Source organism: Triticum dicoccoides, chromosome 7A (assembly GCF_002162155.2).
Source record: "Triticum dicoccoides isolate Atlit2015 ecotype Zavitan chromosome 7A, WEW_v2.0, whole genome shotgun sequence".
NCBI classification, from domain to species: Eukaryota; Viridiplantae; Streptophyta; class Magnoliopsida; order Poales; family Poaceae; genus Triticum; species Triticum dicoccoides.
The window spans coordinates 231,018,241-231,027,694 of NC_041392.1; the positions used below are offsets into that span (position 1 = coordinate 231,018,241).

At 41.2% G+C, this 9,454-nt stretch overlaps 1 pseudogene; it reads right to left on the bottom strand.

The window, feature by feature from the left end:
• Positions 1-4,483: 4,483 nt before the first annotated feature.
• On the bottom strand, positions 4,484-4,673 carry LOC119334968 (annotated as a pseudogene).
• Between the last annotated feature and the right edge of the window lie 4,781 nt (positions 4,674-9,454).

Sequence of the window (9,454 nt, forward strand, 5' to 3'; positions counted from 1 at the left end):
AAATATGTACAACACATTGCTCTACATCATGACATTTGCCATGAATGCTATCGATTTTCTAAAACTTGCCATGTCTATTTTTACTATGTTTTTCTCAATATCGCCATCATGTTTATTAATCACACAGCAAAACTTAAAGTTTTGTCCCTCTACAATATCCATGACGATTTTACGTTAATAATATAAATATTTTTATAGCTATCCATATGATCCCTTTTTGGGTTCAAATTCTATACTTTTTTCCATGTCACCAATATGTTGTTGTCCCCTCATTTGTCATGACCAATATATTTTTTCTTAAATTTTTTGCCATGTCAATTATGTAGTTTGTTCTTTTCATTTTCCATGACCTATAGACCATGTTATTTTTATTGTTGGTAGAATGGCAATTTTATTCTTTAGATCATGACAATTGTTTTAGTTAGAGCATGTAAATTTATTAATTATGTTTCCCAAAACATGGCAAATTTAATTGAAAGTTGTGAACAATTTTACGAATACACCTGTCTCATGTATCCATGGAAATTCCTAAATTTGCCATCCTTTCAAAGGACAAATCACCTAACTTAGTTATCCTTTTCAAAAGAACAAAATTTGATAATTTTCCATGTCCTCGTTACAATTTTTCAAAAGATGAAATGTTTTCTAGAGAACTATTTTCCTTATTTTTGCCATGTGAACTTTTATTTATAAGTATGATGGCAATTTGTTTTAATTAGACCATGGTACTTTATTATAGGCACAATGGAAAAAATATTAATTGGACTATAACATTTTTGTTAACTAGACCATGTTATTTTTATTATTGGCACTATAGCAATTTTCTTCTTTATGGTGACTTTATTAATTAGACCATGTTAGTCTTATTGTTGGTAGTATAGCAATTTTATTCATTAAACCATGAAAACTTTATTAATTAGACAAACACAATTTTTTGCAAGGCAACTTGTGTTTGAATAATAGCCATTGTACAACATGCAATTTAAACACAATTTCACCATGGAAACTAAATATCCATTGACACGATAATTTCAAAAAAAAATTGCATGTACGCTAGAGATGTTTATGGATGACATTTTTTCTGGTGTACAAACATGAATGCCCTAGTTTGATGCAACTTTATTCTACATATCATGGTAACTTGTTTGTATGTCTTATTTATTTATTGTTGAAAATCATGGAAAGGTACCTTTTTTACTTGCAAATGACTAGAAATATATTATGAGGAGGAGTGTCCTCTTTTTTGCTTTGTTTTTTGGGGTGTGAATGATGTTTTCAATGAGCTTCTTTGGATTACGTGCTAGTTTTGTCACTTAGAAGCATGCCATTTTTTTTGTTTGTAACAATTTGTGGCAGTTGTTTTATTTCAAAAAAGGATGGCCACTTTCTCTGTGTGCTTTTTTAGCTTGTGGGCAAATTGTTAGCTTTTTCAGACCTAGTTTTTAGCACGCGAAAGTTGAGCCTCTTTTTTTGGCCCACTTTGTTTACAAGAGACATTTTGTTTTAACGATCGTGAGGAGTGTATTTGGAAGCGGGCGGAACCCCCTCGCTTTGCTAGTTCCAGTGGGCTGCCAGCCCATTCCTACCGCCCACCGATTTTCTGGTTTGGGTTTCTATGGGTTTTTTCACCTAGTTTTCTTCCATTATTTTTCAATTTTTGTTTCTTTTTTTTTCTGTTGGCCTTTCCCTTTTTCTTTATATTTTCCTTTAATTTTTCTGGTTTCTTTTTCTTACTATTTTCATTTTTTTCCTTTTCTATTTAAAATTTCAAGTTTTTTTTCCAAAACCACAAACATTATTTCATGTTAGGAAAAGAAATTCAAATTTTCTAAACATTTTATCAAATTGATGAAAATTTATGAAAATAGATGGACTTTTTTCTTCAAGAAATTGATAAACTTTTTCAAAATTGATGGTTTTCCCCCATTTCAATGATTTTTTGTCAAATTTGTGAAAAAATTTCAATTTTGATAAGCTTATTTTCAAGATTGATGATCTTTTTGCAATTTCAGGGTCTTATTGAAATCCATGAACTCTTTTCAAAATCTTGAATGTTTATTAAATTTGCAAAAATAGATAAGTTGGTGAACATTTTTTTCAACTTGTGAACTTTTAGAAGTCAACGATCAGAGGTGTTGGGTTAATGGGTCAAGGCGCGCCAGCCATCAGATTTGAAAACAAGACAAGCAACGAGCAAGGCGCGGAGGAGCGACAAAAGTATTTAATGGGCCCGACCCTGTTCAATGTGTAACAGGTGCAAGTAGGCAAACCAGCACTACCGGCGCCGGTTAGGAGCCCCTGTTCCGGGGCATTATTCTCTAAATGTTTCTATTCGATGCAGGCTCGAGAGCAACTAATAAAGGAGTACTCCTTGGGGGAGCACCAGCAAGGATCACTTTTGGTAGCTTAGGGAGTGCGTCACTTGAGGTGCTCTTAGCCGCCGCCACATGTCGCGTGTTGGGCCCTTCCTTTGGATTTTATTTATCGATTTTTTTACATGTTTTTGGTTTTCAGATTTTTTTTCGGTTTCCCTGGTTTTCTTAGGTTTTGCACAAGAGAAATTGAAAAATAAAATTTGCATGAAAAACTCATTTTTTTTCTCCACGAGAGGCACATATTTACTTCTTATGAAGGCAAAAAAATTATTGTTTCTGTTTTTTTCCTTCGAAAGGCAGATATTTACTTCTCTTTGAGTTACAGATTTCCTTCCGCGAGAGGGTTTTTAAGAAAACATGTTTTTTTTTGTGAGAGGCATAGATGTACTTCTCGTGAGGCATAGATTTGCTTCCGCAAGTGACACAACAGTGCCTCTCGGAAAAAAAAATATTTTTTTCTTCCGCTCGAAAATGGCAAAAATATTTTAGAAATATGCTTATGGTTCAGATTTTTTGTCTGATAAACAAATTGAAAAAAAATCTGATAAGTGGCATCCTTGTAGTGCGAGTGCGTCACTTGTCGCAATGAAATAAGGTAGAAGTGACCTTTGTAAAGAGTGCTCTAACATTAGTGATTTCTTGGAGGCTCCTTTCCAGATCGAACCATTTCATTCGGTGGAGGTCCTTCCAGACTTTTTTTTAGGGGTTGGAGGTCCTTCCAGATTTTTTTTTAGTTACAAAACCTCCCAACCGGCCCAATAAATCATACTTTGTACCATGTCAGCCCATTAAAGGCAGCTCCTATTATTTCAAAACAGGCCGGTAAAATTACTCGCCTTCCTCAAGCCCACGTTTTCCTTCCCTCATTTTCTTTCCAGTCCTGTTCAATCTCGAACGCGACGCATTCATCGGAGAGGTTCGATGCGGGCGATCTCGGCGGCCGCGGCTGGGGCCATGCTGCGCGCGCGGAGTGGGCGGGGACGGCGCTGGGCGGTGGACGACACCCGGGGAGTCGCGGAAGTGGGTGGACTGGGAGCTGCCCTGCTACATCACGTCCTTCCATACCGTCGTCATGCTCGGCGTCGGCCTCAACGCCAAGCCGGACCTCACCCTTGAGACCTGGGCGCACCACAGGCCCTCGAGCGCCTCCAGCAGCAGGAGCTCGCCGAAGCCGCTGCAGAATAACCCGACGGCTAGGTCTCCCCTCCCCGAACTCATAGACTTCTCTGACAGCCGAAAACTGTGGTTGTTTCTTGTTTATTCCACAGCGGTAAACATGATACACAATCTGAATGTTGGTTTCGCAGTTGAATTGTTATTGAATCGTGGCTGCACTTAGACAATGTGCTTTGGTGAATGCTCCATTTTAGTGGAATATGCCACTATGTGTCAGACCTGGCACTGTCAAATTCCATGGGGGTTTCACATTCTTGCTGATGAAATGTGGCCAAGTACTTCTGTTACAAAAATCTAATGCTATTACCCCTCATTCCGCTGATTGCACGGCGGTACGCTCCTGAAAGATCAGTGTGTGGTAATGACGACTGGTTAGTTAGAAGATCAAGGCCCTGTCACCGGATTTGTTATGTTAAGGTTGTAGCGTACCATGCTACTCATCAACATGCTTCACTGAGTTGTGGTTGTTAGTTTGTACTGTATGTTGGATTGTTTACGGAAGTAGCAAATGAAAGATGATTAATGTGGCTAATATAAGGGTCGCGTCAGAGATGGCTTCTCCATGGTCTTTGACCCTTTGTTAAGAATCTCCAAATATGATACAAATTATTAAGGAAATGACTCAGTCTCAGTCCCAGGGCTTGTTTGGTATGGCTCTGGGACAGGAGTGATCACATTTTCAAAAGGTTTCTGCATCCTAGCCTTTTTGCAGATGCATGAAAGTGTTGGAAGATGAGCTGAACTTAGTCTTCCATGAGCAAAAATAAAGTCATATTCTGAATTTTGCAGTTGGATTACCATTCATGTAACAGTACACTGCTGGAAACTTTGTACACATTTTCCTTCGTTAAGATACTTGCAGTTTGGAAAAACACCTACTGTTTTCTCTAAGTAGACTTGAAAGAAGTTTAAAAAAAAAGGAATTTTGGGGGAGTCTGTCAGACAACCTCTAGACGATCCTGTACAGCAATTGGATGCTCCCATCAGGAGCAATCCAGGCCGTTAATCACGCTCTGGCCTAGAGGTTAGAATGCATCAACCAGACTTAAGTGCTTGCCTCCTTATTGATAAAGGATGCAGCGGTACAAGCCTATAGAACAGATCCTGTTCAAGTAAGGTCATGCTTCATTAGGCCGCAGCTCGCCTTATAAGCTGGTCAAACTTCCTGTGAACTGGCGAGGTGGGACTAATTAGAGCAGGCGTGCTGCGTGCAGCTGCTGCTCGGCCAGCACACGCGGTTCATGGCCCATGCAGTAGTTGGTCATCACAATGATTGGAGCCCAGCCCATGTAGTAACTGATTTTGAACACTTTTTTTAAACGGATTCTGAACCATTTAAATGTCTGAGAATTGCTGCATGGTCTGTACTTCTAATACAATGTTACTGAATTGGGGTAGTTTTTCTCCTTTAGCTTTTCCTAAATAAAACTACAGTTAGCCATTTTAAAGGAGTAGCAGACACACTGGTAGAAAGAAGAGAGAAAAATGGGACTGATGAAAACAAAACTGGAGAGAAAAATGGGTGTGGTGTAACTCCGGAACATCAGAGCATACACTTACTTGTTGAAGTATTTTTATTGCATTTACACTGTTGTGTTACGACTTACCTGAAACGCATCGCCTGTATCTGCTTGGCCCAGTTGCCACTTGGTGCATGAAGCGTGGGTGGCTCAGTTGCTGCAAAATTAGTCATGCGGTGCGAAGCTTTCAAATTTTTGCAGTTCATGGTCTCGATCTTTCTCAGAACTTCAGCCAATTAGTTGCCTCTGGGAGACCATTGCTAGAGCTGCGCAGCTTTCTCCTGACACCGAGCATAATGTGGGTTGTTAGATCGGAACAGTGTCAGTCTCTTTACCAACAAAAAGAACTGTATAGTACGTAGTACTCATGAAAAGAGTGAAACATTTTGTACTGTTACTGCAGCTTTCGATGTCCAGGCATCCATTGCTCTCGCTCATGGTATGTGATTATCCTCTGGATACACCAATATTATCCCTACATCTTTGGTAGTAGCATAATTTTTCCCCCTCTTAATGCAACCCTGCCTGAATTTCACTGTGTTGACACACGAACACGTCACGTGTACCCTCGATGCCGGGGTTGATGCATCGCAGCTCACGTCGAAGGAGACCCGACCGACAGCGCGATACGCAGGACAGTCGGCGGGCGCTTTTGCAGACCCGAAACCCCGCGCACCCGGGAGGGACCCCGTCAGGGATTGCGGCGGCTATGGGCTGCCCTAGGTCGATTTGCTCGCCCCTAGAGCCTCGTGGATCGCTGCCCTCCAACGTGAAAAACGAACGAAGAACGAGAAAGAAAGATACAAGGATAAGGGATAAAAGTAGATGAACACAAAAGTATAATAGATTGATTTGTTCGATTGGTGTTGTTCAATCGGCCGTCACCCCCAACATATATAAGAGGCGGCTGGACTTCCCGTACAAGTAAAGGATTCATCTAGGCTTTCCTTACAAAAAATTACATTAATTCACGTCCTAGAGTCCTAATTCTATTCTAACTCGGATTCAGTCCGAATCTGGCCCAACTTCTGTCTTTCTCCTTGCGCGGGCCGCCGAGCTTGCATATGACTCCCGATCAAGACGGCCCAAATATGAAACTTGTGCGCCTCGATGAGACGAACAATTCTTATGTTGATCACTTTTCCAAATAAGACCATCTTTAATATTCTACGAAGCCATCTTTAATATCCAGTCGGACTCGGTCATGTAACGGACTGGATTGTTCGAGTCTCGTAGTGAACTTACAGGCCGTATACTATCTCAGATGATAATGACTCCAAAACCAAAGTTCACCGTTTTGACGATGCGCACAACTTCCGTGTTGATCACTTTTCCATCCGAGGTCACCTGGATTACCTTTCGGGCACATCTTCAGTTTCACTCGAATCCGAGCTCATCCACTCGGATATTAGAGTTTTTCGTCCGACTGGACCTTTTCACTCGGATGTTAGAGTCTTTCACTCGGAAGACAATCTTTCACTCGGATGACTATAATTTCACTCGGAAGACAATCTTTCACTCGGATGGCTATATTTCACTCGAAAGGCAATATCTTACTCGAACGTCAAGTTTTCATTCCGACGGTAATCTTTTCACTCGGAATAACTTCACTCGGATGATAATTTCACTCGGATTACTATATTTTCACTCGGAAGCCAATCTTTTACTCGATCGATAAGTTTTCACTCGGCCTTTTACTCGATCGGTAGGTTTTCACTCGGATGGTAAACTTTTCACTCGGATTTCCCGACTGAAAACACAGCCTGATCTTGATTTGCCTCTCCAGGTTGCATAGGACCTAGGATTGAGACAAATTATATATGAAAATCGATTGGCTCGACGAGAAGAAACTTTTCCATGTTGAAGGTTTTTCAATTCAAGGCCGTCTTGAGGGATGAATTGCTCACGCATTGCATCAGACACTCATCAACATGTGTCTGATGTCAAGCGTAATATTTTGGTCTCTGGCCTGTCCAGACCATATTAACTGTAACTTCTGCATGTGAACTCGGATTGAGATTATTTATATATCAAAATTGATTACCTCGACGAGATGAAGACAATTCCTTAAGAGTGCTCCTTCATCCGATGTCATCTTGAAGACGTGATTGGACAAAAACCACTCGGAACATTGAATTATACCACTCGGAGTATAGTTTCGGTCCGTAAGATAAGGTCGAATGAATATAACCGAAACATCAAAGTTGTTCCACTCGGCGACGTGAATCTTTTTATGGTGAAAACCCGTTCACTCGAGACCATCTTCATTGCAATCTGTATCTTGCCAAAATCAGGTGTCAACACATGCCCCCCTGTTTTCTGGCAGAGCTTGCGTGCCAAAAAATACCTTGCTTAGGGTAATGTTTAAGCACGATGTCAACACTCCATTGGCTGTGCATGCTGAGTATGATAATTTTAATCGTCCATATGCTCATATTTGTTGCTTCTTCGATAGAGCCTCTTGGATAATAGTTGTCTGAAAACAATAATTGGATGTCACAAAGGCTTCCACGTAAGTTTCTTATGTCAATCGGGACCTTGTACTTGTCCAGGCATTCCCTGGGAATATTAGAACCCTTCAACGAAGACGGTTGCCGAACGATTATGACCATGCACCTCAAAGAATACTGTCAACTGTTCGGCGACTCAACTCGTTATCAAAGTACACCATCAAGCCTGCGCCGAACAACGTCTGTCTCCTGACTTGAATCCTGCAAATAAATAACATTTGGAGTCAGGGCTCTTTTATGCACTAGACCCTTGATTGTTGGTCGACTCAATAATTAAGTCGGCCTCGCCAGTATTGGCAAACACTGAGCATCGACTATAGGAGTAGGAAATCAACCATGGTGAACACCGTTAGCCAGATGCCGGGTTTTGCCAACACAATGAATTATGAGGGCGATATGCAAATATCGGCCATGCGTTCTTATCTCAAAAGTGCTCGGGAGTCCGTCCACCAAAGTGTGAATAGCCGAAATAAATCAGATGTTTCGGCTAAGGATAAATTCCATAGCGTTGATTTTGATGGTACGATTGAAGAATATGGATGAGACGCCTCCTGGAGTCTCCTATATGAAAATTGTCATCCTCGCCTACGGGCTTTACACTTGTACTCCCTTATTTCTGCTGGCTTCGCAACAGGAGATGTGATGCCGCTCTTGACTCGAGGATTTCCCTTAGGAACCCAGGCCATGTTCCTCTTCTCCAGCTCTTTGGCCCTAAGACGTTTTAGCTTCTTCTGTTGCGAATATGGTAAGCCGAGTGGGCGTCCCGGCTGGGACTTTGGTTTATGCACTGGCAAATTCTTCCTGACTTTGGGCATCTCTGGCTTGGCCTGTCCAAACTTGACTATTGGATCCTTGAAATTTACTTGCTTCACTTTCTTGTCCTTAGCAGCCAACATAGGCTCGGCTGGCTTTTTGTCATTTGGAGTCAAATCTGAAATAGCACTCTTTCGGCCATCCTTTTATTTCTTCACTTTTTTAACACTTGTTGCAATAGAAGGTCGGACATCATTTCTATTTTGACTGCTCCTCTTGGGAATCCATGCCATGTTCTTCTTTATCAACTCATGTGCACTTAGTCTTTGTAATTCCTTCTCTTGCCAATGTGCTAAGCCGAGTGGGCACCTCGGCTGTGATTCTGTTTCAACCAATGCCAACTCTTTTTTGGCCTTGTGCACTCTCAACTTCTTCCCTTCAGATTTGGCACTTGATTGACTTGCCTCGTTGCCTTTTGTAGCCAATGTCAATACTTTAACTGGCTCTTTGTTATTTGAGAACAAATCTGAAGTAGCACACTTACGACCATCTTTCTTGACCCGGTACACTTGCTTGACCACCTCTTTCTTGTTCCTTGAGCTCCAGACCGATTCCTTATGATTGAATCGGTCTTTGACGTGTGATTGTTCATCAAATGTTGATCTTTTTGGAGCTGCATAATGTTGGTGAGATGATCTAAAATAAGATGGATAATTTTCCCTTGTATCATACCTGCCCCATGATGGATATGGATTTACATGAGCGTAGGGAGGCATCCACGACATTGATATTGGCGGCCCAAAAGCAGGATATGAAGTCTGCTTGCTCAACGTCTTCCTTTGCCAATCCAAGTCTTCACATTTATGCCTTGGGGGTGACTTCGATGCTTTTGCTTCACTCGGCCTATAAGCACTCTCTGCCTCAATTATCTTTTGGTACTTTTCTAATAACTGTGCGAAAGTGAATTTCGGCTTTCTACCTTTGTGCTTACCACGGCCTTTGCTTTCTTTAGTTGTGTTGGCATCGGTCTTCGAATTTTCTGGTTGCCCCCCAGTGCTAGATGTCTCCATTGTAGATTTCATGGAATTCTCATCTTCGAGATTGTTGTTGATGCACTTTT